General features: G+C 39.6%; 1 long non-coding RNA gene across 1 annotated transcript; it reads left to right on the top strand.

The window, feature by feature from the left end:
• The first annotated feature begins 1,042 nt into the window (after positions 1-1,042).
• Positions 1,043-24,397, top strand: LOC116666373. Its single transcript, XR_004323200.1, has 4 exons — positions 1,043-1,055; positions 7,290-7,297; positions 21,425-21,429; positions 24,273-24,397. It is a non-coding gene; the product is annotated as an uncharacterized LOC116666373 (long non-coding RNA).
• Positions 24,398-27,097: the final 2,700 nt, after the last annotated feature.

Here is a 27,097-nt window from a genome sequence, read left to right on the forward strand (position 1 = left end):
GTCCAGGAGGAATTCACTTCATCAAAGACAAATAATAGTAAAAAGGATTCGTGTAGAGGGTATGCAATGATGCTACAAGACAAACAGAGGAAATATAAATGAAAGAGTAAGAAACTTACCAGACAATTGTTTCCCTAGAGTAGAGAAAATTTGTGACTAAATATATCACTATGAATTAAAAATGATAGTGAAGCAATCACCTATATGAAACCACGGACCAGAGTAGAGGTGTAAGAAGTCAGGCCCCAAATAAAGAGGGAAAAGACCTTCCCTTGCATGGACCTCCTCTTCCCTTGTCATTGCTAAGCCATGATTATTTGTTCAGCTTTATTTTCAATCCCATCTGCACCTCAAGCCAAGTCTGATTCCTATAGACCAAGAGTCAATTTGGCCACAGAACCAGCTTCTGATTCAGCAGGTCTGGAGTGGGAGCCTAGAATTTGCATTTCTAAAGTGTTTCCAAGGATTGAATTCTGAGGCTCCTGGTCCAGGGATCACCCTTTGAGAACCACCGGGTTAGCTTTTCTTTCTGTTTACTTCATTTCTTTCTATTTTATATAAATACTCATTTTACCCAAGCTTGGTCAGTAGCCTTCAAACCCTGGCACCAAGCCTCCTCTGGCCGGTAGCCCAGTGGATCTTTCTGAGACTCACATATGTGGGATGGAAGGGCAGGAATCAATGTGGACTCATTCTGTAGGGTTGGTTGTAATTCTCTGGTTTCTGAGCCATTTACAGGAGAATCTAACAGTTGAGGCAGATCAAGGTTTCTTTTCCTTTAATTCATGAAAGGGTGAGGAATTATTCCAGTTAGATGGTATTTGCTTTATTTAAAAAAAAATATGGTCCCAGTTCTGAAATCAGTTAAGATGTATTTCTTAGAATAGTAGGTCTACACCTTTAGGCAATGAAGTTGTGTTGCTATGCTAATTTTAAATGGATAGAACTCAGGTGAACTTTTTCTGATTCCTAGAAGGAAAGGTATACTTAGGGGGAAAAAGTATAGTTTTATACTCTTTATTGTTGCTAGATTTATCTTTTTAATTTTTTGTTCAGTGTGTTTCCCATGTAGCAATTGAAGTGAAAATGAGTGTCGCAGAGAAAGATCGAAGGAAAGTAATGGAGGAAACAGGATTAGCAGAGGGGGAAGGATGAAAGACAAGTGATGGGAGACTTGGGTGCAAAGGAGAGGAGAAGAGAACAGCTGGTGGGAAAAGCAGACGGAAGAAGCCAGAGAGGCAATGGACCACAAACGAAGCCGTCAGCTCTTTGTGGGAACTGAAGCTTGCTGACGCAGTCTGCTTCTCTTCGTCACTGCCACTGCTTCTGGCCGAGATCAGGCACTTTAAGGCAGACAGTCAGCCTGGAGGACCAGACTAATGTAGAGGAGGGAGCCTGATGATGCCAGGACGGACCAGGAAGTAAAGGAGCAAGTGGAAACACACAAGTCAAGGGGACCCAGTAGTGGTAGAAATTAGCATCCATTTACCTGGTAGATTTCTACTGTTCACTGAACTATGGGCTACCGCTGACTTCTCATTGCTTCCCTCTGCCCTGCTCCAGGTGTCATTCAAATTGGTGCTGCAGGTGTACCAGAAGCCTCCCCAGGAACTCTGTCAGTCACACCAGGCAGCTCGACCCTGACTTTAATAACTTCAGGGGATCCTCCTGGCAAAGTTTAACCCCCATATAGACAGGAAGTGGGGTCTATCCACTGTGCTGTGATTTAAGGGTCAGAAAGACTCCCCTGCCCAGATGTTAAACTGATTGCCTGCCATGATACCTTAAGTCTATCCAATGAATTAAGACTTTGTATTTCCAGAAAGGTACATGTAAACTTCAAATGCATTATTCTACAGAGAATAATAAATTTATCCAATAGTAGCCATAAATACCTGTGGGTGAGTGAATAAATGTATTTATTGAAACTCTACTATTTGCTAGACAAAACTAAATAGCTATGTTGTCCTAGGCACCACATTTGGCAGATGCAATAAAATTTAAAAATGCAATAAATAAATCTCCACAACCACTTTGTGGAGTTTAGAGGTGAGTGAAGAGAGTGTCCCTTCAGCATTTTTATTCATTCAACATACATCGACTGCTTATTCCGGCATGGTGCCAAGCCCTGGAGAATACAGTTGTGGACAAGATGTTTCCTCTCCTGCCTCCTTGGAGTTGAGAGCTAGTGAGGGAAAGTGAATTTTAACGTTGATAATTACTGTGGATGTTAAGTGCACTTATGAGGGAAGTGGAGGATGGCAAGGGGTCACAGACAAGGGCAGCAAACATAGACTCAGGGGCTAAGGGAAGACCTCCTTGGGGAGGGATCATCCAAGTAAGAGTAAGGCAGGAAGGGGAGCAGTGGGAAGAGTGAGCCCGGGTGTGGAAAAAAACACACGGAAGGCCCTGGAGAGGTAGAGATGCTGTAGGGCAGCTGAAAATGTTTCGTTATAATGAAGCATAGGGAATGAGGAAAGAGCGATGTATCTGGTATCAGAGGACCTGCACGTAGGAGAGCTGGAGTATCAGCTCAGTGTCTCAGGCTCAAGAACCCTGCTTTTACCATTCTCCATGTTCTTTGTACTTCACCAACTTACTGTGGGAATAGATAGCAGGGATCAGACGAATGGGGGGAGAAAGGAACTTGGGGATGAAGGCTGTGGAAGAAAGGACTAGAGCAAAAGCCTGAGGTACCCAGGTAGGACTGGCATAGGTGGGGTAAACTTTGCATCCAGTGGACTTTGATGGTGGTGGTGGTTTTAAGAAGGATGAAAACAGAGGTGAGGAAAGGAAAGAGTGGTGGGACCCAAAAGAGAAATGTCAAATTTTCCAAGTGCTATGGAGATCATGATACAAGGGATACTGTAGCCCCCGGAAATGCTGTTTTCTTTAGAATCAGATGGTAGCTGGAGCCTTCTGCTTTTGGCTATCTCATTCCAACACACTCATACACAGAGACGAGTAAGAGATTAGCAGGCAGCTGGTCTAATCTCTAAACCAACAGTGTGTAGTTCCCGGCATGAGAAAAGCATGGCATGTTTAGGTAACTGAAGGAAGGCCAGTATTTGGAAAGCAGTGGAAGGCAGACACGGCAGCATTATGGAACCAGGGTAAGAAAGAGGGGTGGGCTCATGTTGAGCTTGTTAGATAAAATTAGATTGAAATTTCCCAAAGGCAGCACTAAGAAGTCACAGAAAGGCATTAAGCAGAGAAAGGCTATTATGAGATCTTTATTTAGGATGACTGTGGATATTGTGGGAAGATAGATTGAAGAAAAGGAAGAGTGGAAGGGGGAAGACAAGATGGGAGATTATTAGGGTGATCTGGGCAAGGAATGATGATAGCTTGAACTAGGGGGTTAGGAGCATGAATGGAGCCTTGAGGACAGACTGGGGGAGATATCCAAGAGGAGGTATTTGCTGGTCTTGGTGATGGTTTGGATATGTTGGTAGGTTGGTGAGGAGGAAGAGACAAATGTTAAAGACAGCTGTCAGGTGTTCTGTCTTTTATAGTTGAATACATCTCACTGCCATCACCAAGGTTAAGAACAGTGCTTTGGGGTTTGGATTTGTGGCAATTAGAGAAGTATTCCTGATGAGCAAGATTCATTGCTGAAAAACTGGATGTGTTCAAAGTTTCTTCTTCCTATCTAGGATCTGACTTCTTACAGTTTTTCTCTTTTTAATCCTGGTTCTGAGCTCTGAGCTATGCACAAGTCTGCCTTGAGCCTCTGCTCTTGAAACTCAATCCTAATGTCTCTTCTCACTGCAAATACCTGCTTGCTTTGTGGGGGGACTTACTGAATCTTGAGCAAAGGTTTCCCTTTGATTAATTTTATGCAACATTACCTGTTGGGTTTCTAGTTTATAGCACTGGGTTTGGCACTGTGGCTTTTCTAGGAATGCTAATGTGTAGTCCTGGGTTTCAGAGGAATTTTTTACATTACTCTCGATCCAAGAGATGGCTCCAGGAAAACTAACAGCAACAAGGTGCGGGATGGTTCTCAAGGACGGGGCGAAGAGGCAGGAAAGGAGGAGGATAGGGAGGGGGAGGGAGGGAGGAGGAAGGGGCCGGCGATCCAGAGGCAGGAGGGAGGAGGGATTTCTTTCTTTCTTTCTTTCTTTCTTTTTCTTCCTTCCTTCCTTCCTTTTCTTTTTTCTCTTTCTTTCTCCCTCTCTTTTCTTCCTTCCTTCCTTTCTTCCGTTCTTTTCTTCTTTTCTTTTTTTCTTTTCTTTTCTTTTTCCTTCCTTCCTTCCTTCATTCTTTCCTTCCTTCCTTCTTTCCTTTCTTTTATTCATGGCATTTCTGTGCATGAGTTAAGAAAAGGAGACATGGAAGTCCTTGTGGAAATCCTATCTTTTCTTTGTACATGGAGGACACAGGCATCTTTCATGATTAAAATTGGAGACTTGGAGAGAAAAGACATTTACAACAGGAACTATATGGCATGTGCTAGGAAATCAACAGGCAATTTAAAAAACTATCATGAAGACTAGCTTTCCCAATCAAAATTCACCTCTGGAGGTGAACTTTTTCAATTGTCTAGGATAAATCCTAGAGATGAGGGCAAGCAAGGGCAAGCAGAGAGGACCAATATTAGGATATGGCTTTGTTTTACTCCCAGCACCTCCTGATACACGTTAGAAGAAAATGAATAATGAAAGTATGGATAAATGGATGAATAAATGGTGGATGGATGAATGAATGAATGAATGAACTGAGATAGTTCACACTAGGCAAGGACTCACATATGGGACCAGTAAAGTCTGAGGTATGGAAGGCTGAGTTCCCAAAGGTTGACAAGATTACCCACGGGGACCATTGAGAATTTGTTAATGAAGAAAGCTATGAACATCTAAATGGAGGCTACTTTCTCTAACTGAATCCCCTGTTTTAGGGGAGACCAGGGGAAAGTAGCTGTAATAAAATTCCCTGGACATTGACCTGGAAGATTTTGGCATTCCTGACAGCCTACTCCTTTCAAATGTCAATATAATTCAGACAACTGCTATTAATGAAGGTGAATAACTACACCTGATTATGTGGTTCATAGTAAATGTTATGGCTTTTAATGGAACAGTAAGTGGCACTTTTTGAATCAAATGGTCATTTCTGTGTTACTTTCAATCTTTGCAATTATTTTCTCCACTGGAATAAAGTTTCGGAGTTGGTAATAAAGGCCAAGACCTAGATTTTGACACTTTTCTTCACTTCTTCATTTTAAAAGAATATCATTTTTTTTTATTTATCCCTCTTCCCTCAGTGGCAAGAACAAGAGATGAATAAAGTCAGCCAGTGGACTCATAGAAAACCAGAGAATTAACATTGACGTGTGACTGGCAATATGACATTTTAATTTTATTCAGGGTTTATTCAAGTTCTATTTCTTTAAAATAGAAAGAGCAAAACTTTAAGATGATGTCTCCCTGACTTGTGGCATTTCTCTGGTTTCCCTGATAACCCTACTTGCAGCAGTAAATGGGTCAGGTGCCGCTTCAGAACAATTTTTCAAATCATCCACGAGCTCTCTAAGTCAGCTAGAAAAATAAATAGAAAATGTCAAACTGAATTTGCTGTCTTAACACATGCAAAATACTGCTGACCAAGGATTAATGACTTCCTTTGTTTCTGGAAAAACTTCTAATCTCTTGAGAGAAAGGGAGAGTTGCTTTGCACACTCTAGGTCCCCAAAGCATGCTGGCTTAATGTGACTTACGCTCATTTTTGTCAAGTGGTAATTTAAGTGCTTCTATTAATCTGAAGTTTTCCCATATGAAGTAGAGCATTAAAAATAGCATTGAAGTAGTTCTTTTTCATTTTTCCTCCCACAAATCTCTCATATATATATATACCAACAATCTATGTGAGATAGGCGTGGAAAATAATCAAGCTCATTAAAGAGATAGGACAAGCAAAACATATTTTTATGTTATCTGAAAATTTATACCTACTTTCACATGTATCACCTTATGTTATCTTTGCAACAAAGCTGAGGAAAGTGAACATCAGATAAAAACCAAGGCAGATCAGATAAAAACTGAAGTGCAGGTTAAAGAAATGATTTGCTCACAGGCTCAGATTGTTACCAAACTCAGGTTCCTCTGCTCACCACTCAAAAGGCAATACTTGAGAGAAAAGTGTTGGCTGGGAAAGAAAGGTTGCTTTATTCAGGAAGCCAGCAACTTGGGGAGAAGGAGGACTAGCATCCAAACAACAGCTCCGAAAGATTCTGCTGGACCATGAAAGTTTGTAAAGGGAGAACCATTTGTAGGGAGGAAGGGATCAGAGTCTTTGTTATCTTGTACTGTGTGCAGACTTTCTTCTGATTGGTTGGTGGGGAGGTAACAGGGCGGTGGTCCAGGACTCTTGTGCTCAGTCACCACCCTTCATTTGGGTGGGGACCTTAGCTCCTGAAGAAGAACTCAAAGGTACTGTCATACATTTTCCTTGAGGAGTAGCCAGCCCCCTTCCCCAGGACTGTACGATTATTTTTCACCTGTTCCTCCTTTGTTTCTGCATTCCCTCTCTCCCCTGATAAGCAACTGTTTGAGTCTGCCCTGTAGAAGTCAGTGAAGGTGAAGGAGGCTGAATGAAACCAATTTCCTACAAACAAGAAAGGGGGGACACTGAAAAGATCTGTACCTGGGAGGACACTACAGGGTCCTGTTCCATTTCAAGGTGACCTTCCCTGTTTCTGCTGGCTGCCCACAAGGTGACCTTCCCTGTTTTTGCGGAAAGCCTGCCTTGTGCCGGGCACTATGAAAAGTGTTTTACATACAGGAGCTTATTTTTACTTCCCCAAAAACTGATCACACTCGCTTTTTGTTACCACAAAAACTGGAGCGCTGTGAGGGTAAATACCTCACCTATGTCACACAAAGTATTGGAACTCAGAATTGCTGTCCTTGGTCCCAAACTCCAAATTGATATCAGCAATTTTTCGTTGCATCCTTGCCCTGGTTCCCATTGTTAGTACAGTTTGTGAATTAGCTGAGTTTGCTTTCTAGCCTTCCTATCACTCCATCCGCTCTGGGTGTTGGTGGTAAATTCAGCAAGGACAACAGGGTGGGACCCTCTACTTTGGCAGGCTCAGTGAAAATCATCAGCTTGTGAGAAAACATTTATGAGCATTTGTCTTTAGTGACATAATCCCCAAAGCTGCCTGATCCCAGAGAGCTCATGGTATGTGTGTAGTCGTTTGTGGTCCTGAGCCGATGTCTCAGAGATCCAGCTTGGTAACTGCACCCCACAGTGAGAGACTTGCTATCACTTTAGAGTGGTAACAGAATTCTCTGTGATGATGGCTATGTTCTATGTCTGCACTGTTCCACAGGTAGTCTCTTGCCACATGTGGCTATTAACAGAGGAGCTGATTTTCAATTTAAATAATGAAAATTTGCATTGAATAGTCATATGTGCCTGGTTGATATAATGTGGGACGGTGCCGCTGTTAGCGGATGCAAAACTTCTCCACAGAATGGGGATCCCCCAAAAGATGGGTTCTTGCCTGCCAGCTGGAAAGAAGTCACAGCTGAGGCAGAAGGGCAGAGCAGAGCAGGGTAAAAGCTGGTTTATTTACCCAAGGGGAAGGAAAAATGCTGCTCCAGCTGTGGAGCTGTAAGCTCAAGTGGCTTGATGTAAGAACTTCTACCCCTAGGGTCCTGGCTGGGTCCCTTTATCTGTTCTTTGAGGCTTCTTGTCTTCTTCTCACTGGCTGTCCTTTCTGTGCTCATTCCTCTACTCATTCTTCTCTGGGGTAGAGTGATCACTTTGCAGAAACAAGATTAAGCAGGCAAGACCCTCAAGCAATATGGTCAAACAAGATTAAGCAGGCAGGACATGCTGTTCCCTTAGGATAACTTTTTCCATCACTCAAGCAAAAGTATCTCCTCAAGCATAGGTTAAATTGAAGCTTTTAAAGGATTCTCTAGACAATGAGTCCGAGTTTTGATTCCCTAGTTCCCTGCCTCCTTCACTGCTTCACTGCTTCAGAGGAAATGACCCTGAGAAAGGTGTTTATACCGAATAATCAGAGTAGCCTCCTGAGAAAGATATATCTCTTCTCCTGATTCTTTGAAACATGGTGGACCAGAGTAGGACATCTTATTCTCATCTCTGGATGAAGAACCAGAATTCTTCACAGTTGTAGCATTTCACTGAACTTCAGAAGGAGGAAGTGAGGGAGACCCCATTCCTTATAGAGGCAATAAAGTTTAGGAGAATAATAATGTGTAAACATTCTTTGAAGGTAGAGACCTTGTCTTAGTCTCCATCGTGTCTTCTGTGAATATTCATGTGTCAAACAATAACTATTATTAATGAAATAACTAGTGCTTATTGGGTGTTTATTATGTGCCAAGTATTGTTCTAGGTTGTTACATGTAACAACTTATTTAATTCCTACAACCACCCTAGAAGTAGGTACACTAGTTGTCTTTATTTCATACCATAAGCTCCCAGACTATTAAATAATTTTTTTTTTTTTTAACTTTCTCTCCTCCTCTTTGGTACTAGCATGTAAGCATCTGCAGTCAATGTTTGTCAAGTGCCTAATAAATTCTCATTTCTGGCGTAAGTCAGGGCCATTATATTGCACAACTCCAGGGGGCGCCATTCACATGCTAATCTATGTGACTGGTGCCCCTTGGAATAGTGCAGAGGATAGACTGGGCTGTCCAAAAAGCTTACCTAAAGACAGTTTCCTCCCTCTTTGCAGTTTCTACACACTATGGTCAAATTGGAGCACACCCAAATGGAGGGTATCACGCCCTGTAAGGCTCATTGGAAGAAACTACTTTCTGAGAAATAAAGTTTCCCATAATTGAATGCGCTATTTGAGACATGATCCCCCATCACTGGAGATATTTATGATAACATTTAGGCCACACTTTAACACCGTCATTCTCTGACATCGCAGTCCTGACACGACATGGGAAGAACATGGGCTTTGGGCTTGACAGACCAGACTTAAATCCTTAGCGCTACTACATTACTAAATAGTGACTCTCTCAGAGTCTGTTTCCTACTTGTAAATGGGAATTTTTTTTTTTATAGAGTTGTCATGGGTATTAAATGAGATTGAGTAAATATAAGGCAGAACAGAGCAGTGCTTGATGACTAGGTGATGAATAAACAGTAGATATTATTTTTATTACAAACCGTGTTTTTCAATAGGTATGTGGGGTTACAGAACCTGTCCTCAAGGATCTTAGCTGGGGAAACGACATAAACATAAATAACTGCAACACAGTAGGACAACTGCAAGGGACAGGTAACTCAATCGCAAGAAGGAGATCTCCTCCAAAAATTATCAGGAAGAATTCCTCCAAAAGCAGTGATGGGTTGTTCAGCAGACGTCTTCCGAATGCTAATTTTGGTTAAATAAACAAAGCAGATGCAATCATGTTCTAGATGGCGGCTGTTGGAAATTCGCACCACGCCTGCCCTTCTAAGCTTTCTGCTTGAAATTCCCGCCGTGTGGAGCGTGTGGAGCGCTTTCTATGTTCCTCATTCTTTCAGCCCTTCCCAGAATTTTAAAAGCGCTCCTACTGAATTCCCTCCTGTCGGAGTGACTTTTATTTCCCTGACTGACGCGTTGTGGTTTCGGAGAGTGAAGCTTGGGGGAGTCCAACTTCAGTGTTCCACAGTCAGACCCAGGTTGTCCAGGATAAGTCTCCCACTTTCAGAAATCTTCACCCAGGATTTCAGAGTGCTGTGGGTCACGGCTTCTGAAAAGTGCTATGTTGTGCTAGCAAGACATAATTTTTATCACATTTTTTTTTTTTAAACTCACCCAGTATCCTTGAGTCAGTTTCCTACGCTCAAACCTAACGCTTCTACAAACTCTGTGCCTGGGCTGTGCTTACTTGGGGCCAGAATATTGGCCGTCCCCTAAATGGTAAGTATATATTTACTGAGTATCATTAATGTATTCAATAGAAAAACAGCAACTATTTATAGATGTACCAAGCAAAACCCAGCAGTGTTTCCAACCAGGGAACACAAGAACAGCTCTTCAGTTTTCCTGCCCACACGTAACATGAAATATGGTCATAATGAGCGATGATGAATCCACTGGACAACAATGGAGTTGGTTTTGACCTTGGTTTATGCAGCCCTCCGTGCTTGCGGCAATGACAGTGAATTTAATGGTCTCTCTTGAAAGAAGCAGTTCAATACAATAACTCCTGAAGTACCTGCTACCTGTTTATTATAGTCTCTTTATCCCTTGGGCACTTGGCCAGCACATTTAAACAGCCAAATTGAAGATTACCATTGTAATACTCGCTACTAACAATATGTGTTCCTTTTCAGGCAATGATTAATAAACATAAGGAACCGCTAGCTGGGGAAAAAACTTATATAATCTCCATGGATTTTTCAAAAAGCATTTTCACAAGACTGGCAGATCAATCACATGGAATTGATGGGGGAAAAAAGATCAAATCTAGATATGAATCACTGTATCAATCATGAAACATTTCATAGAAGCAGTAGGCATTAAGGAAAAAAATAACAAAGTCAAGTGGTAGCCCCTTTTGCCTTTTAAAATGAATGTGATAAAAGTTATTTATTTGGTGGAATAACATACAAATTTTCCTCCATGACTTAGATCCATGGGATATGGCTTTGAGCAGTTGGTACAGACTTACTATAAGATAGTAGTGTAAAAAGTTAACCTTGACTTTAAATAGTTAAGACAAAATTCTTTTACACTTCACCCCAGAAATGCATACATCATCTAAATAGTTCCTAACGGATCTTAAAAATCTGTGCTGTTCAGGATATCACTACACTTAGTAATCTTCCAGAGGAGCAGGAGACTTGGGAGGATGCTGACAACTCCAGAGGAAGGTGATTGGTGAATGTGGCGGGGAAGAGGTGGGTTTCCAATCCTAGGAGGCTTGTTGTCCATTAGGTCTTCAGACACATCTCCAAGACGCCCAGACCTAGATTTGAGGGTCTCTCAGTCCATGAACAGTTAATCAAAAGGACAACTCTTGAATACGATACACGCCTGAGGCTCATTCAGGCAGCAGATCCTCGTTAATGCCCTGCTATCAACCTACTCTAATATTCCTAGGTGTAAAGCCCGAAGTGCTCTGTAGCCTTTAGTCCATATTTCTGCAAGGAAAACAAGTCTCAGATAAGGGGACACATATTTCCTTTTAATAAAGGCTAAAATGTGTTTTCTTCTGGCTATTGTTACACAAAGAGAAATTCTAGAAGCCAGTCACGGAAAGCATAAATTACTGACTACAGAAGAATTCACTAGTGAGTGTTCTCCACGGCAAGTCCAGATATGCCCTTTGCCTTTTGTTTTTTCTTTTAGCAAGTATCAGGGACACAGCCCATTCCACCTAATTATCATTTAAAAGAATTTGGCTTTTCCCTAAAGGTTGGATTGAAACGGAGACACAAGTAAGACTAGGTACATCCCCAATCTTCTTTTATTCCCAAGGGCATGCACTGCTTCCTGCTAATTGCTTTTGAGAGATGACCATGATCTAACTGCCAAGTTACAAAGTAATGAGGAAAAGACTCCCCCAAGAATATTATGCTCAGCTAAGTTGATATTCTTACATAGAAGACATAGGGAGACATTTCAAAATGTGCATTCGGATTCTGGAGGTCCCTTCACACACACACACAAACACACACACACACACGCACGCACTAACGGAATAACTTCAAAGCAGACACAAGTGGAGAAGGTTAAACAAAGGCTTTGGTAGTGAGGACTGAAACCCACGTAAAAATGGATCTCTTTGTTACATCTTCCTCTTTCTAGTTGGAATGATTCTTATTCCACACACTTAGCTGGGCAAAAAAAATTACATTACTCAATTTTCTTAATTAATTAAATCTGACTGCAAGAAACTATGTTATCTGGATGGTGGGAAATTCAATATCCACTATTTTATTTTATTTTTTGTTGCTTTGTTTAATTGTACAATATGAGCATGCTATGTGATGTGTTCTGCACGTCCTTTTTTAAAATTAAGATTATTTTTTAGAGCATTTTTAGGTTCATAGTCAAATTAAGGGGAAAGTACAGAGATATATCCCCGGCCTCCACACAGGCACAGCCTCCTGATTATCCACGTCCCCCACCAGAGTGGTACAGTTGTCAGTTGTAACTGAGGAATCTACACTGACACATCATAATCACCCAAGGTCCATAGTTTATATTACAGTTCACTCTTGTGAACATTCTATAGGTTTGGACAAATGCATAATGACATGGATCTGTCATCAGAGTATCACAGAGTAGATGCCCTGCCCTAAAAATCCTCTGTGCTCTATTCATTCTGCCCTGCTCCCCAGTCCCAGGCAACCACTGATCGTTTACTGCCTCCATAGTTTTGCAAAGTTCATAGTTTTGGAAAAGTCCAGAATGCTGTATAGTTGAAGTCATACAGTACGTATTCTTTTCAGAATGGCTTCTTTTAGCAAAATATGCTTAAGTTTTCTTCCCCAGTTTTTAATGGCTTGATAGCTCATTTCTTTTAAGTGTGGAGTAATATTTCATTGTCTGAATGTACCATGGCTTATTTATCTATTCACTCACTGAAGGATATCTTGGTTGTTTCCAAGTTTCTTTTTTTTTTTTTTTTAAATGAGGGAAGCTGCCATAAACATCCACCAGCAGGTTTTTGTGTAGAAGTGACTGACTTACTTTAATTTTGTCTCTTAGACATATGTCTCTAAGGCACAGACACAGTGGAGGATTATGAGGTCATCAGAGGATTGGTCTCTCAGTTTAAATCCCTGGAGTTCTGGGATAATTCAAAATAACCCCAAATTCTCATTTGCAGAGTGAGCCATGATAAGGAGGTAGGGCAGTTTGATTGTAATCTCCCCTATAGACAATAGATCGTACAAGTTGGAATAATCATCCTAGTTGTGTTAAAAAACAAACCCCAAACCTCAAGGTCTTGACCAAATAAAGCTTTGTTGTCACTCACATTGCAGTCCAATTTAGATCGAAGAGTCCATTATCCAGGCATTCAGGCATCTTTGCCCTCAAGAGCCAGATGAAGTTGGTGGGTTATACGTGAGAAGGATGGGGACCACCATCAGATTGTGCATCTGAAAAAAATGTCATTTGTTGAAATGTTTACCTGTGAGGCAGCCAGATGGAACCGTGGAGGAGACAGCTACTAAGATCTCCATCCAACCAAAGCTCAGTTCCCAGGAAACCCAGGTCTGACACCAGCCTGCCCAGCTCACCCCAGTCCAAAACCGGGGGTGGTTCCATGAGCCATGTGGACGTGAGGACAGCCAGTTTCTCAGCTGCTTTCTCATGCTTTAGTTGGAGAGATGGCGAATGAGGGGGATATGACAGAGTGTGGTCCCTCGACCTGCAGCAATGCACCAACAGGGACCCTGTCAGAAATGCGAAGTCCAGGCTCCACCCCAGATCCACTGAGTCAGAAACTCTGGGGGAGGAGGGGCCCAGACTCTGTGTTCCAACAAGCCCCCGGGGTAGTTCTCAGGCAGTCAATGTTTGAAAAACACTGTCCTAGATAATCCACGAGGACGCTATCATGAGCGCCTTTGTGACTTCCGGTGTCCTTTCATTTACTCAAACACGACTCTGAGTGCGCCTGCGCACCAGCCCCTGCAGGGGTTTCCCCGGGCAGGTCAGTCCGCTGCTGTCTCCGCTCCTCAGTACACTCCAGGCACAATTTCCACAATCGTCCAGGGGAGACGCCTTGTGGAATGCAACTCAGGTTTAATACTTGCGGACATTTAAAGCAGGTTAGGAAAATAAATCTGCTGCAAAACATGCATGGACTTCATATCTAATTAAAATGCATTGAATCCTGCATTACTCGCTATTTATTTCTATTTCCGTCTTTACCAAGGTTCTCCCACATTTGCACGAGTCGTTAACGGTTGCCTGAGAATTAAATGTGTAGATTTCAGGTTCTATGAAAACAGAGAATGTCTCCTCTGCATGTTGCAAACTTGGCACATTTGTGTCAGTTCAGTCGGCATTGCCTGCGAAAAGAAAAATCACCGGAGCAAAACTGACAATTCTGGTAAGCGTTCCCATTTCCCCCTCCAGCTCTGGTTGGCAAAATGACGATAAGCGTGTAACAGAGTGAGTTCTTGAGAAATGAATTAATTGGTGCCTCGTTTTCTAATGAACTTTTACTCTTCCTCGCAGAGAAGGCAGCCAAAGTGCTGTCTTCTTGATTGCTGGGCTTCTTTGGTACAAAGTTAGTTAGCAGTTTTTAGTATTTCTGGGGGAAAAAAGAAGTTGCCAATTTGGAGATATCCCCAAATCATGTTTCTGCAAACTGATTTTGCAGTGTGCTCTTTAGAGTACCTACTTCCCAAACACCAGAAGAACCTGTGTTTTCACAGTACTCTTAAGTTTGAGAACAACTGGTCTGAACCCACAGGGTTGGAGCATTTGAAAAAGTTGGTGCTTTGAGGGGAATGAGACCTGGTTTGACCACAGGGCAAAAGAGTGAGATTCCAGGGGGCTGAGAGGATGGAGGGTGGTTTCCAGGGGTGGTAGAGAGCAGTGATCTTTCAGGACTAAGTACCCTAGACCTTTTTGAATGATGACTCCTTAAATGACTGTGTTCTAACCACTTTGCCTAGGATTTGGGACTTTTGGTAAAGGTGCCTGTGGCAAAGTTTGACACAAAGACTAGATGACTCCAGGCTGGTGTCTTTAAATGGACCAGCATGGCTTGGACAATGACCAGTTTTCTGTAAGACAAGATGGGGTCATGACCAGGCCTCTTCCCTAATTGTCTGGTGTTGTGTGAGTCCTAAGGTTTTGGTACAACCCGAGGTGAGAGAGTAAACTATTGAAAGTGACTAACTTGAAAGTTCACACTCAGTTTTTGAGTATGGCCTCAAGCCTAGATTTGATTTGATTTAGAGGGGGGAAAAAAAGCATTTCTTATTCTTTGTCTTAGAGGAATTCAAGAATTTGCTCAAAAATTTATTTTTAGTTTACTTCCTGGCATTCTTTCTGTCATAGCTGGCAAACTCATTTCATCCTGTTTTGTGGTTTCTGTCATCCCATTTCATACCTTAAATTTGCACTGCGTTTTCCTTGGTGAAACATTAAGTGCAGGTCTTTCTCTCTCTCCACAGCAATACAGCGTTGTACATACAGAGAGCCAAGCAAGGGAGCTGGGCAGGCTAATTTTAGAGTCCAGATTATGTAGATTGATCTTCTGACTTAGCAGACTTGATGCCTCACTGACATCCCTTATTTACATTCAGGTTTGACTTCTAAAGACCAGCATGTATATCTATGTTTTGTTTTTCGTTTTTCCTCGGGGCTTTCTCTGTCATTGGATTCTGCCTTCTCCATGCCCAGTGGCAAGATGGAAGTGTGTGAAATCAACCCTTCCTCCAGGACCAAAGGGAGTCAGTGTATAAGTACCCCTGCTCCCTCGCTCTGTAGGTGAGATGACTCCACTCTACACATTGGCTCCTGGAGCTGCCCAGTAGGGTTAAGTTCCAGTTAATTACACTGATAACGTACTTAGTAATGCAGACTTTATTGGTTTCTTTCCTAGTCCTCGTATCATCTCCCAAGTGAACCATTTGCCCTCAGATTCTTGTCTCAGGGTCTTCTCCTGGCAACACTGAAACTACGAAACTATGTCCCCTTCATTTTGGGTTATTTAACCATCTGGTCTCTTTGACTTATGCCCCAAATTTTAAACATGAAGAAAGGGCTTCCATCCTCACCCCTCTTGTGGGCATGAACATGAAATCTTACAGGAAGAATAAGTGTTAAGTAATTTGATCTGGTTCATTTTTCAATTTACTAATTTGCAGTTGAACATGGAAAACAAAAATTTTCTAATACAAAAATTGGATGCCTGATGAATACACAGAATCATATGAGGCAACATGGAAGATTTAGAAACTTGGACTTAGAAGTCCATGTCACCCACCAGGAAAAAGGAGATGCTTCAGGGGACATAAATGTGAATCCTGAGGGCTGTGAGACTCCAGTGTGGGCACAAAATGAAATAGTTCTTGTGGGCTGGCTGTAGTCGTGGGATGATTTCAGAACAAGTTAGCAGTTGAGGAGAGAGGACGAAAAGGCAGGAAGAATGGAGAAATGTAAACATGACAATCAGAATTTGTGTTAACAGATGTCAGTCCACGGGACTGAAATTGATATAAAACAATTTCCTTAAAAAAAGTCATGTTTTTGTGTTTAGCCAAATCAGAAAGTTAGTGCCACTCAAACCCTGAAAATCTGGCAGAAGGTAAATTTGCACTGTTTCATTTCTGTGTCTGAGACTTAAAACAATGCCAGGGTATTCAGGTGGGATTAATGCTAACATTGGCTAAAAGAACAGAGTTAGATGTGGTGGTTGATTCAAAATTCTAAGCATTCATCGTTTTTTCTTTAGAGAAGAACAACTGGGGAGCAAGCAGAACAAATACCTCTCCCTTCTTTGTTTCACTAAATTAATCCTCTTTGGGAAGAGCAAGGTGGCTCCCTGACTTAATGGGATGCAGTCTGTTTCCCATCGGTGCCCCTGGCTGAGAGCACGTCTGCTCAACAATGACCAAAACTCACTCTGTTGACTGATTTTACTAATTGAAGAACTTATCTGCCTCTCTAGATGCTCGGGCTGAAGGATAAACTGGTAATTTGTGTTCTGATCACAAAAATAGTTTCCAATTAAAGGTTGAGTGGCACCTTTTCATTTTTTTTTTTTCTCTTTTCAAGCTTTGCCATTTTTCCAGGAACCACTGAGTTGATCTGAGTTCAGGCATGACTCCCTGATGCAAATGCAAACAAAGTAATTGGGACATCGTAGTCCTTGAGACCTAGGGGTTTTGAAATTAGCACTAACATACTTGGCTCCTTGGTTTAGAAGGGAAAAAAAATCTAGTCTCTTAGTTTTGGATTTGTCATAGGCTTATTGTGAAATGTCTTATTCCCATCCCCTCTTCTTGAGTCTGATTCTAAATTCATATGTAAAGAGTATCAAAAATCTAAAGTCATCTAGGAACTTACCTTCTTGTTTGTAATTTAATATGCCTTCTCAGGATCAAAGTGCCATCTGTAAATAACTGTTTAGGAAGCTGTCTTTTTAGAGAAGAATAAATCTTATTTTAAAAGCCTCCCAGAGAATTAAATTCATTCTAGAAGAATAAATCTTTGCTTAACCACCACTGTGTTCGGTAAATTTTCTCATCTTACTCCCCATCCTGCAGAGAGTGGGAGAAGAAAGATAGAAGACAAACCAGGGCTCCAGAGGGCAGCTCTGGGTTAATTCCAAGGGTGGGGGTTAGGTGGTGGCGGAGAGGGCTTGGTGGGCGTGACCAGAGTAATGCTGGTTATTGACATTGAAGTTCAAGATGGCCAAAATTCAGACTCAAACTTCCTATATGCCAAGTTCTAAATGTCAACTTTCAACAGACTCCAAATGGATCCAGAAGCCAGTGTGACAGTTCTAGGGTAAGGTTAGGAGAGGAGGAAGCAGATACAAGCAATTGATATGTGTCACAGGTCTGGCCCAGCTTTTGCTGCAGAAAAGTCAAATAGTGGGGCCATGTTGAAGGGATGGAAATCTGAAAACAATTCCAGTCCCCAGAGCATAGTGGATACTAGGAACGAATTTCCTTTTATGTAGCAGCTCTGTCCACTTCTATGATGGATCCTGAGTAATATAAATACCCCTCTTACCCTTTTCGGGAATGGACTTTCTCTCTGAGTCCATTGCTGCAAGGCTGACCTTAGCTACCAGCCTCTTTGTAAGATGGACTCAGCTGTTGATACCTGCCTCATCCGAGTTCATGCTCCGTTTTCAGAGTGGTCCCCCTTCAGTGACTGATGGATATGGGGTAAAAGGATTTTAAGTTTAGTCCTTGTTTAATAAGCATTCCGCTTTCTGAAATTATCAGAGCAGTTGATATTTTGTTATAAAAATTATACGTTTTATTTTTAATCCACCTGGAATTGATTTTTTTACAGTCTGAGTTAAGGTTAATTTATTTTTATCCCCCATTCGATAGCCAGTTGTTCCAGTCCTATTCACTGTCTCATTGAGGGGCAAGGCCACCTCCATTGTATATGATGTCCACACATGTGAGTTTGTTTGGGGGTTTTGAGGATTTTTTCCCGCTGACCTGCTGTGTCTGTTTCTATTCCAATATCCCACTGCCTTAATTACTATAGCTTTGTAATAAGTCTTGAAGCATGGTAAGTCAGTGGCCCCTCTTTCTCTTTCTTCAGTGGTTTCTTGACTATTTTAAGTCTTTGGACTTACAAATAAAGTTTAGAATGAACTTGTCAAGTTCCATTAAAAATCTTATCGGGCTTTGATAGGACTTAATTTAGCTTCTGCAATAAAGCTGGAGAGATTCCATAACTTTACAATGTTGTCTTTCTGTTTATTGACACAATATGTCTCTTCAGTTATTTAAATCTTCTGTAATGTATTTTAATTAGCTTTATAATTTTCTCCTTAAAGATCTTGTATATTTGCTGGATTTATTCTTATGTTACTTATATTTTTTGAGCTTATGTTTATTATCATATTCTTTTTGTTTGCTACTGATGTCTAGAATAACACTGATTATTGATTTTATATTTAGTTACCTTGCTGAGCTCACTAATTAATTTTCATAGTATGCCTGCTGTTTCTTGGGGTTTGTTTTTTTTTAATAGACAAGAGTGTTATCTGTGAACATGATCAGCTTTTCCTTTCAATTCTTATATCTTTTATTTATCTTTCTTATTCTCTTGTGTGAGATAAAAATTCCAGTGCAGTGTTTAATAAGAGTGGTGATAATGTGCACTCTTATTTTGTTCCTGATTTTAAAGGAGATGCTTTGAATATTTTTTCCATTAAGTATTTGTAAGGATTTTTTTTTCTGTATGTTGTTTAAAATGCTAAGAAAATACTCTTCTATTTATAAATCAATAGAAGATTACAGCTTTCACAAATGTTGGATTTTGTCAAAGTCTCTTTCAATGGTTATTTAAATAATTGTTTGGTTTTATTCTTTTATTGGTTAACACAATAAATTATATTAATAAATTTATCTGATGTTAGAACAGCTTTGAATTCCTGGAATAAGCCTAATTTGGTCATGATTGGTTGCCTTTTTGTAAGCATTGCTGCTAAAATTTAGCTTAGGGTTTTCATATGTGTGCTTTGAAACCACCCTGCAGGCACAGCATGGACTCTCACCAGAATCTGGTTCAGCAGCGAAGACTGGAGATGGCCTGGTGGTCAGTCGGGAGTGAATTGTAACAAGGTATCTGACTCTATCTTTTCATGTTTGGTGTCTGACTTGTGACAGCATTTAAGACTCATCCCTCCCTGCTTCCCTCTGTTCTGCATCTGGGTAAACTGATAAAAAAAAAAAAAAAGCCTGGTGCTTCTCCTTCCTCCAGAGCAGCTAGGAGATTAGACCACACAAGCCTTTGCCCCTGCATGAGAACTGTCACTCCAGCCCCACTCCCTAGCCACAGTGAAACCCCAAGCCAGTCTCCTTTCCTTATTCCCTCAATTCATTTTTGGAGCAGCTTGGGAAGCCTGACTTGCTGTCTCCCAAAAACCTCATTATATGAGTAATTAATCATTTCATACCCCTTGGTGAGTGGGGGCATCATCAATCTTCACATTCAAAACAAATTTTGAATAGGGGGTCCATCCTGACTCTCTGGTTTGGCCATAAAACAATGTGCTAATAAATGAGATGGGGCTGCAATTTTACTTTTGCAATCTTTTCCTGGTTTGAGTATGAGTTATACTGGATTTAGTAAATGAGCTGAAAATGAAAAAAATCCTTCTAGGGAAAAGTTTAGGTAAAATTAGACCTACCTGTTCCCCAATTTTTGCTGGCACTCATCTGTAAAACCTGGATAAGAATATTTTATGGGTATTTTTTAAAACTATGGATTTAATTTCTTTAAGGATTTTAAGGGAATTAAGGTTTTCTTTCTTTTTTTTTTTTTTTCAATCCAAGAAAATGAGGGGAAAAAATCCAAATTCCTGGTTTGGTAGTGGTGTATTGAGTAGAGACAGAAGGGGAAAGGGATCTCTTTGGGGTCTCTTTATGAAGGCACTAACCCCATTCATGAGGTCTCCACCCACATGATCTAATCACCATTCACAAGCTTTTTTAACTTTTTTCAAAGATGTTTTGTAATTTTCGACATACAAGTCTTACACATCTTGTGTTAAATTTATCCCTGCATAATTTATTTTTGACACTATTATAAATAAATGGCTTTTTAAATTTCATTTTTGGATTGTTCACAGCTAGTATATAGAAATATAAATGATTTATGTATATTAATGTTGCATCCTGCAACTTTGCTGTTGAATGAGTTCCTTATGATTTTCTATGTATAAGATCATGTTATCTGAAAATGAGAGTTTTTGCTTCTTTTAAAACATAGATGCCTTTTCTGTCTTTTTTGGAAAGTTATTAATTTTTTATTTAATTTTGTTAATAGTTCTAGGCCTATTCAGATTATTTATCCTTATATTTTGGTCACATGTGTCTTTTAAGGAACTGGTAACTTTAAGTTACCAAATCTTGTGGCAATAGAATTATTCATGATATCCCTTTATTGCCTTTTTAATATTCATGGAATTGATAGTGATGACCTTTCTTTAATTTAATTTTTTCCTGTGTATATATCTCTCTTTATTCTTGGTTTCTTCTGGATGTCTTCTCTATTTCATGGTTGGCTTGGCTACAGGCTACTAAATTTTATTAATTTTAAGAAACCAGCTTTTGATTTTGTTGATTTTCTCTATTGGTTTCAACTTCATTATTTTCTGCTTAATTCTAGTTAAGTCTTTATCTTTTTCTTGTTAAGGCTTAATTGAGCATTTTATGTGATGTTATTTGCCCTCCTCCTTTAGCATGTCAATTATACAGGCATGCCTTGTTTTTTCTCACTTTGCCTTCCTGCAACCCTGTGTCGCCTGTCTATTGCCACCGTTTTCCAACAGCATTTGTGCACTTCATGTCTCTGTGTCACATTTTGGTCATTTTTGCAATATTTTAAACTTTTTCATTATTATTATATTTGCTATGGTGATCTATAATATTACTATTATAACTGTTTTTTGGAGTGCCACAAACTGTGCCCATATAAGACAGTGAACTTAATAAATGTTGTGTGTGTTCTGACTGCTCACCTCCCAGATGTCCCCTATCTCTCTCCCTCTCCTTGGGCCTCCCTATTCCCCAAGACACAACAATATTGAAAATAGGCCAATTAATAACCCTGCAATGGCCTTTAGGTGTTCAAGTGGAAGAAAGTTTGTTTCTCACTTTAAATCAAAAGCTAGAAATGATAAAGCACAGTGATGAAGGCATGTCAAAAGCTGAGATAGATTAAAAACTAGGCCTTTTGCACTAAACCATTAACCAAGTTGTGAATGTGGAGGAAAAGTTGAAGAAGATTTAAAATGCTACTCCAGTGATTGTACAAATATTAAGAAAGCAAAATAGATTTATTGTTAATACGAAGAAAGTTTTAGTGATCCAGATGGAAGATCAGACCAGCCATAACATTCCCTTCTTAGAACAAGGCCCTAACTCTCTTCAAGTCTATGAAGGTTGAGAGAAGCAAGGAAGCAGCAGAAGAAAAGTTTGAAGCTAGCAGAACTTGGCTTATGAGATTTAAAGAAAGAAGCTGTGTCTACAACATAAAAGTACAAGGGGAAGCAACAAGTGCTGATGTAGAAGCTGCAGCCGGTTCTCCAGATCTAGCTCAGATCCTTCATAAAAGTGTCTCCACTGAACAACAGATTTTCAGTGTAGATAAAACATTCTTATACTGAGAGAAGATGCCATCTAGGACTTTCATAGCTAGAGAGGAGAAGACAATGCCTGGCTTCAACACTTCGAAGGAAAAGCTGACTCTCTTGTTGGGGGCTAATGCAGCTGGTGACTTGAAGTTGAAGCCAATGCTTATTTACCGTTTTGAAAAATTTAGGACCCTTAAGAATTATTTGAAGTCTACTCTGTACTTTACAAATTGAACAACAAAGCATGGATGACAATACAACTGTTTACAACATGGTTTACTAAGCATTTTAAACCCACTGTTGCCACCTACTGCTCAGAAAAAAAGATTTCTTTCAAAATATTACTGCTCATTGACAATGCATTTGGTCACCTGAGAGCTCTCAGGGAGATGTGAAAGGAGATTGATGTTGTTTCCATGGCTGCTAACACAACATCCATTCTGCAGCCTATGGATCAAGGAGTAATTTTGATCTTCAAGTCTTGTTATAAAGAAAGACATTTTGTAAGACTACACTTGCCTTAGGTAGTGATTCCTCTGATGTATTTGCACAAAGTCAATTGAAATCCTTCTGCAAAGATTCGCCATTGTAGATGTCATTAAGAATATTTCAGATTCATGAGAAGAGGTTAAAATATCTACTTTATCTAGAGGTTGGAAGGCATTGATTCCGACCCTCACAGATGACTTTGAGGGGTTCAGGACTTCAGTGGAGGAAGCAACTGCAGATGCACTGGAAATAGCAAGAAAGATAGAATTAGAAGTAGACCCTGAAAATGTGACTAAATTGCTACAATCTCATGATAAAAATTGAATGGGTAAAAGTTTGCTTCTTGTGGATGATCAAAGATAATGTTTCTTGAGATGGATTCTACTCTTGGTGAAGATGCTGTAAGGACCGTTGAAATGACAGCAAAGGATGTAGAATATGACATAAACTTGGCTGATAAAGCAGTGGCAGAGTTTGAGAAGACTGACTCCAATTTTAAAAGAAGTTCTATTGTGGGCAAAATGTTACCAAATAGCATTTTGTGCTACAGAGAAATTGTTTGTGAAAGGAAGGGTCAATTGATGTAGCAAACTTCATTGTTTTATGTTAAGAAACTGCCACAGCTGCCCCAACCTTCAGCGTCCATCAACATGGAGGAAAGACCCTCCACTGGCCAAAAGATTATGACTCTCTGAAGGCTCACATGATAGTTAGCATTTATTAGCAATAAAGTATATTTTAATTAAGATATGCACATTGGTTTTTTAGACATACTGCTATTGCATATTTAGTCGACTACGGTATAATGTAAGCATAACTTTTATACACACTGGGAAACCAAGCCATTTATGTGACTCGCTTTACTGCGATGTTCGCTTTATTGTGGTGGTCTGGGACTGAACCTGCAGTATCTTCAAGGTATGCCTGTACTCCCTTAAAAATTGTTTTAGTTTCTGTCCTACTGTTTCTAATAAACACTGCAGAGTGAAAACTTTGTCTACAGGCAGGAAGCTGGGCACTTTTAGGACATTCTTTATTTCTCATCTCGGATTACCAGTAACTTTCGTTGTTTGATGTCCAGTGTCTAAAAACTATTGCTTGATATATTTTTTTTCTATTGTAGTTTTCCAAACTGATTTAGGTAGGAGGGTAAATACAATACCTGTAACTCCATATTGGGTAGAAGTGAAAGTGTGTTAAGTATGTACATCATCTTCAAAGTAACACATTTTTATTACTTACGTTTCAGTAAACTATCTTCTATGTGGCAATGAATCTGAGAAACTCTTCTCTGTATAGTCAGCCTTTTAAGCTTGCGGATCAGGTCCATGTGTTTATTTCAAGGGTAAGCTTACATAATTTGAGGCCATTCAGATTTGCTTTAGGGGCAGCTGAAATTCCAAATCCTGTGATAGTGCGTATTCCTGCCTTGAAACAATAGATTAAAAATAAGCAATGATAACACAGAGATTGCAAAAGTGAAGTAGAACTTGAATTACTTTTAATTCTGTCATCTTACATGATAACTTGAAGTTTTTACATGCATTTAAAACTTAAAAGAGTGAAACAGTGTGAACTGTAAGAGATACTCTTGTTCGGAATGTGTAAATTTTAGTTCATATATGAAATTTTTTACCTATTTTGACTAGTATACTTTAAATTAAAATTTAATATTTTAAAATTATTCTTTTCAAAGAGAAAGAAATAAAAGGAATCCAAATTGGAAAGGAAGAGCTAAAACTGTCACTGTTTGCAGATGGCATGATGCCACACATAGAAAACTCTAAAGACGCCACCAGGAAACTACTAGAACTCATCAATGATTTCGGGAAAGTTGCAAGATACAAAATTAATATAGAGAAATGTGTTGCATTTCTATAACGACGAATTATCAGAAAGAGAAATTAAACAAAAAATCCCACTTATTTTCACATCAAAAATAAAATACCTAGGAATAAACCTACCTAAGGAGGCAAAAGACTTGTACTCCAAAAGCTATAAGGCACTGATGAAAGAAATTGAAGTCGACACAAACATGGAAAGATATATCATATTCTTGGATTGAAAGAACCAATATTTTTTAAATGACCATATTACCCATGGCAATCTACAGATTCAATGCAATCTCTATTGAAAGATCAATGGTATTTTTCACAGAACTAGAGCAAACAACTTTAAAATTTGTATGGAAACACAAAAGATCCCAAATAGCATATCAATAAGGGGTATTTCTGCCATAACTAAGGTTAACTGGTGACAAATCTGACTTTCTATCTTCTTCAGATTTCCAAGGAACATACCTAGAAAGTTCACACAAGATCAAATTTATCCACAGACTAGAAGAAAGGGTTATATGGACCCTTTACCAAGCTGTGTGCATAAATATTTATGATTTTATGAAAATGCATGATAAATACCCAGAGTGAGTTATGAAATTATGAGAACTCCTAGAGTGGTGATTAATTCCAATTGGAATGGTGGGAGAAGGCTTCCTGCGGGGTGGAAATTTTAGTGAAGCCTTGAGAAATAATCAGGAAGTTCTCCAGGGATAAAAAAGAGAGCTCTTAGAGGTGAGTGCAGGCTGAGGAGTGTTCATTCGGCTGAGGAAGGGTCCAGCCTGGTTACTTCTAATAAATGAGTTTCCTTTGAAAGCTGTGTTGACTCTTAAAGTTTACTGACTTTCCTACGGGAACGGAATAGCAGGAACAAAGGTTATCAGATGATCTTTCAAGGTGTCAATCAGTGAATTCTTACTTTCAGAATATAGTGTAAAATTCCATGCGATGTAGAGAGTCATCCCAAAATAGACTGCTCTTCTTTCTCAGATTTTTTTTTCAAGTTGAACTGATGTTAAGGAAGAAATTAAGAGGCATTCTTCCAATCGAATTAGGACCCACTTTTATTTTGAATGATTTCTACATTTCTAGGCAACACAAAATCACCACGGACCTCTTCCCTAGTAAATATTAAATGGAATGGCAACATAAATTCTTCTTGTTTTTGTTCCAAGAGAAAGGTAAACGTTTCACAATTTTTTCGTTCTTCCCCACTTGATGGAAGTCTTCAACTACCCAAGAGAATATAATGGCTTTTAGGAACCTAAAACCATGAAATTAAATGTAATTACTTTGTTCCTTTTTATTTTTAAAGCCATTTGTGTTAAAATGTTAGAAATTAAATTAAGTTACTCTAAATGAAAAGGCATGCTTTTGGCATTTTGTAAGATGCACAAAAATTCTTGTAGGAAATAAATACTATTTGAATGGACAATACAGAATTAGAAGGCTCTCAGTACTCACTGACTATGTCCGTTTTACTGCTGTTTCCTTTATATTTCAACTCACTCCCTCAAAGTTTTGGGCAGCTGTAAAATGCACTGCTAGAGACTAAATGGGCCACCTACTGATGTTTAGTGATTGGAGCACAATTATAACTGCAGACTAACACACTTTCTCCTTGGAAATAGATCTGCTTATTTCTAAGTGAAGATAAAATTGAACAGAATTCTCTACATTAAAAAAAAATCAAGAAATCCTCATATATTTTTAGAAACAGCAAATGTATCTACTTGGTATTTTCAAACATCAGCAATATAAGAAGGAGAAACTGGAGGAGGGGAACTGTGAGAGTGGTGTTTTTGTTTTTTTAAGTTGAATCAAATTCTCATGTCTTGGAGGAGGAATAAACCTGTATCAGTCTGCCCTAATAAAAGCTTTAATTGTCTTACTTAATCAACAATCAGCTTCTCATTATTAAAGATAAAGGAGAAAGTTCTCCCCGTGGAAGCTCTTTCTCCATTATTACCATCGTGAATGCTGAAATCATTGCAATATTACAGCAGAGAAATGGACGTGTGGCTTTTGAATGGATGTTAAGTGAAGGACCTGAGCCTAGTCTAGTTAATTGGTGTGTAAAGCCCACAGAAATACCAGAAACGTTTAAAAGCAAATTGCAACTGATTTCATTTATATGAGAGCCTATGTGTGAAGAAACATATCAGTTTCTTCCATCATCCAATGATAAGTCACAATTCTGTTGAGTTCCATCATGCCCTTGTTTTCATCAGAAAATGCTTTGTGTGAAGGCGTGATTCTTCACTTCTCTTTATAATTAGCTAGGGGTCTTTAACAGTTTAGAAAACAAAATCTAAGCTTCCTACTGGGTTCAAGTTTCCTCTTAAGAATAGGTGCTTGTATTACATAATTGGAGCACACTTTTCTCTTTCATTATGTTATTCTTGAAATGTGCACAAGAGTTTGGCCCTGCTAGGCTGCTACCTCCAAGATATATTTGCTTGAAGGGTGATACAGATTCTATTGAAGAGTCTATTTTTATATTGATATAAACATAAGAAGCAGCTATACGTTGTAGTCTGTAAGTACACATCACCTGGGATGTTTGACCTGGACTTCCTTTTACTTATTATTTGGCTTTGGCCAAGATAATTAATGAATTAGCTTAACTATGTCAACCCTAAGCATCTGGGAGACACAGGCTATATCTCTTGGGTGCAAGTATTAGCTAACAAACAAAAAAATCCAAGCAACAGAACAAAACCCACAAGTAGGACTGTAGCTGTGCTTTGAAGGGAACATACATGGAGATGTGAGAGCATATAAAAGGGAACTTGTGGCTTTTGAAGAGTCAGGACAAATGTTTCAGAGGAAATATTTCAGATGGTAACTGAAGAATGAGGGAGATTGATTAGTTTTTAAGGCGTGGAGGTGGGAACTTTCTACACAGAGTGAAAAACATGTGCAAAGGCCCTGTGGTACATGGCAATATGGCACAAAAGAAGCAAAAAGTAGGCAGCGTGGTGC

This window comes from Camelus ferus, chromosome 1 (assembly GCF_009834535.1).
Source record: "Camelus ferus isolate YT-003-E chromosome 1, BCGSAC_Cfer_1.0, whole genome shotgun sequence".
NCBI classification, from domain to species: Eukaryota; Metazoa; Chordata; class Mammalia; order Artiodactyla; family Camelidae; genus Camelus; species Camelus ferus.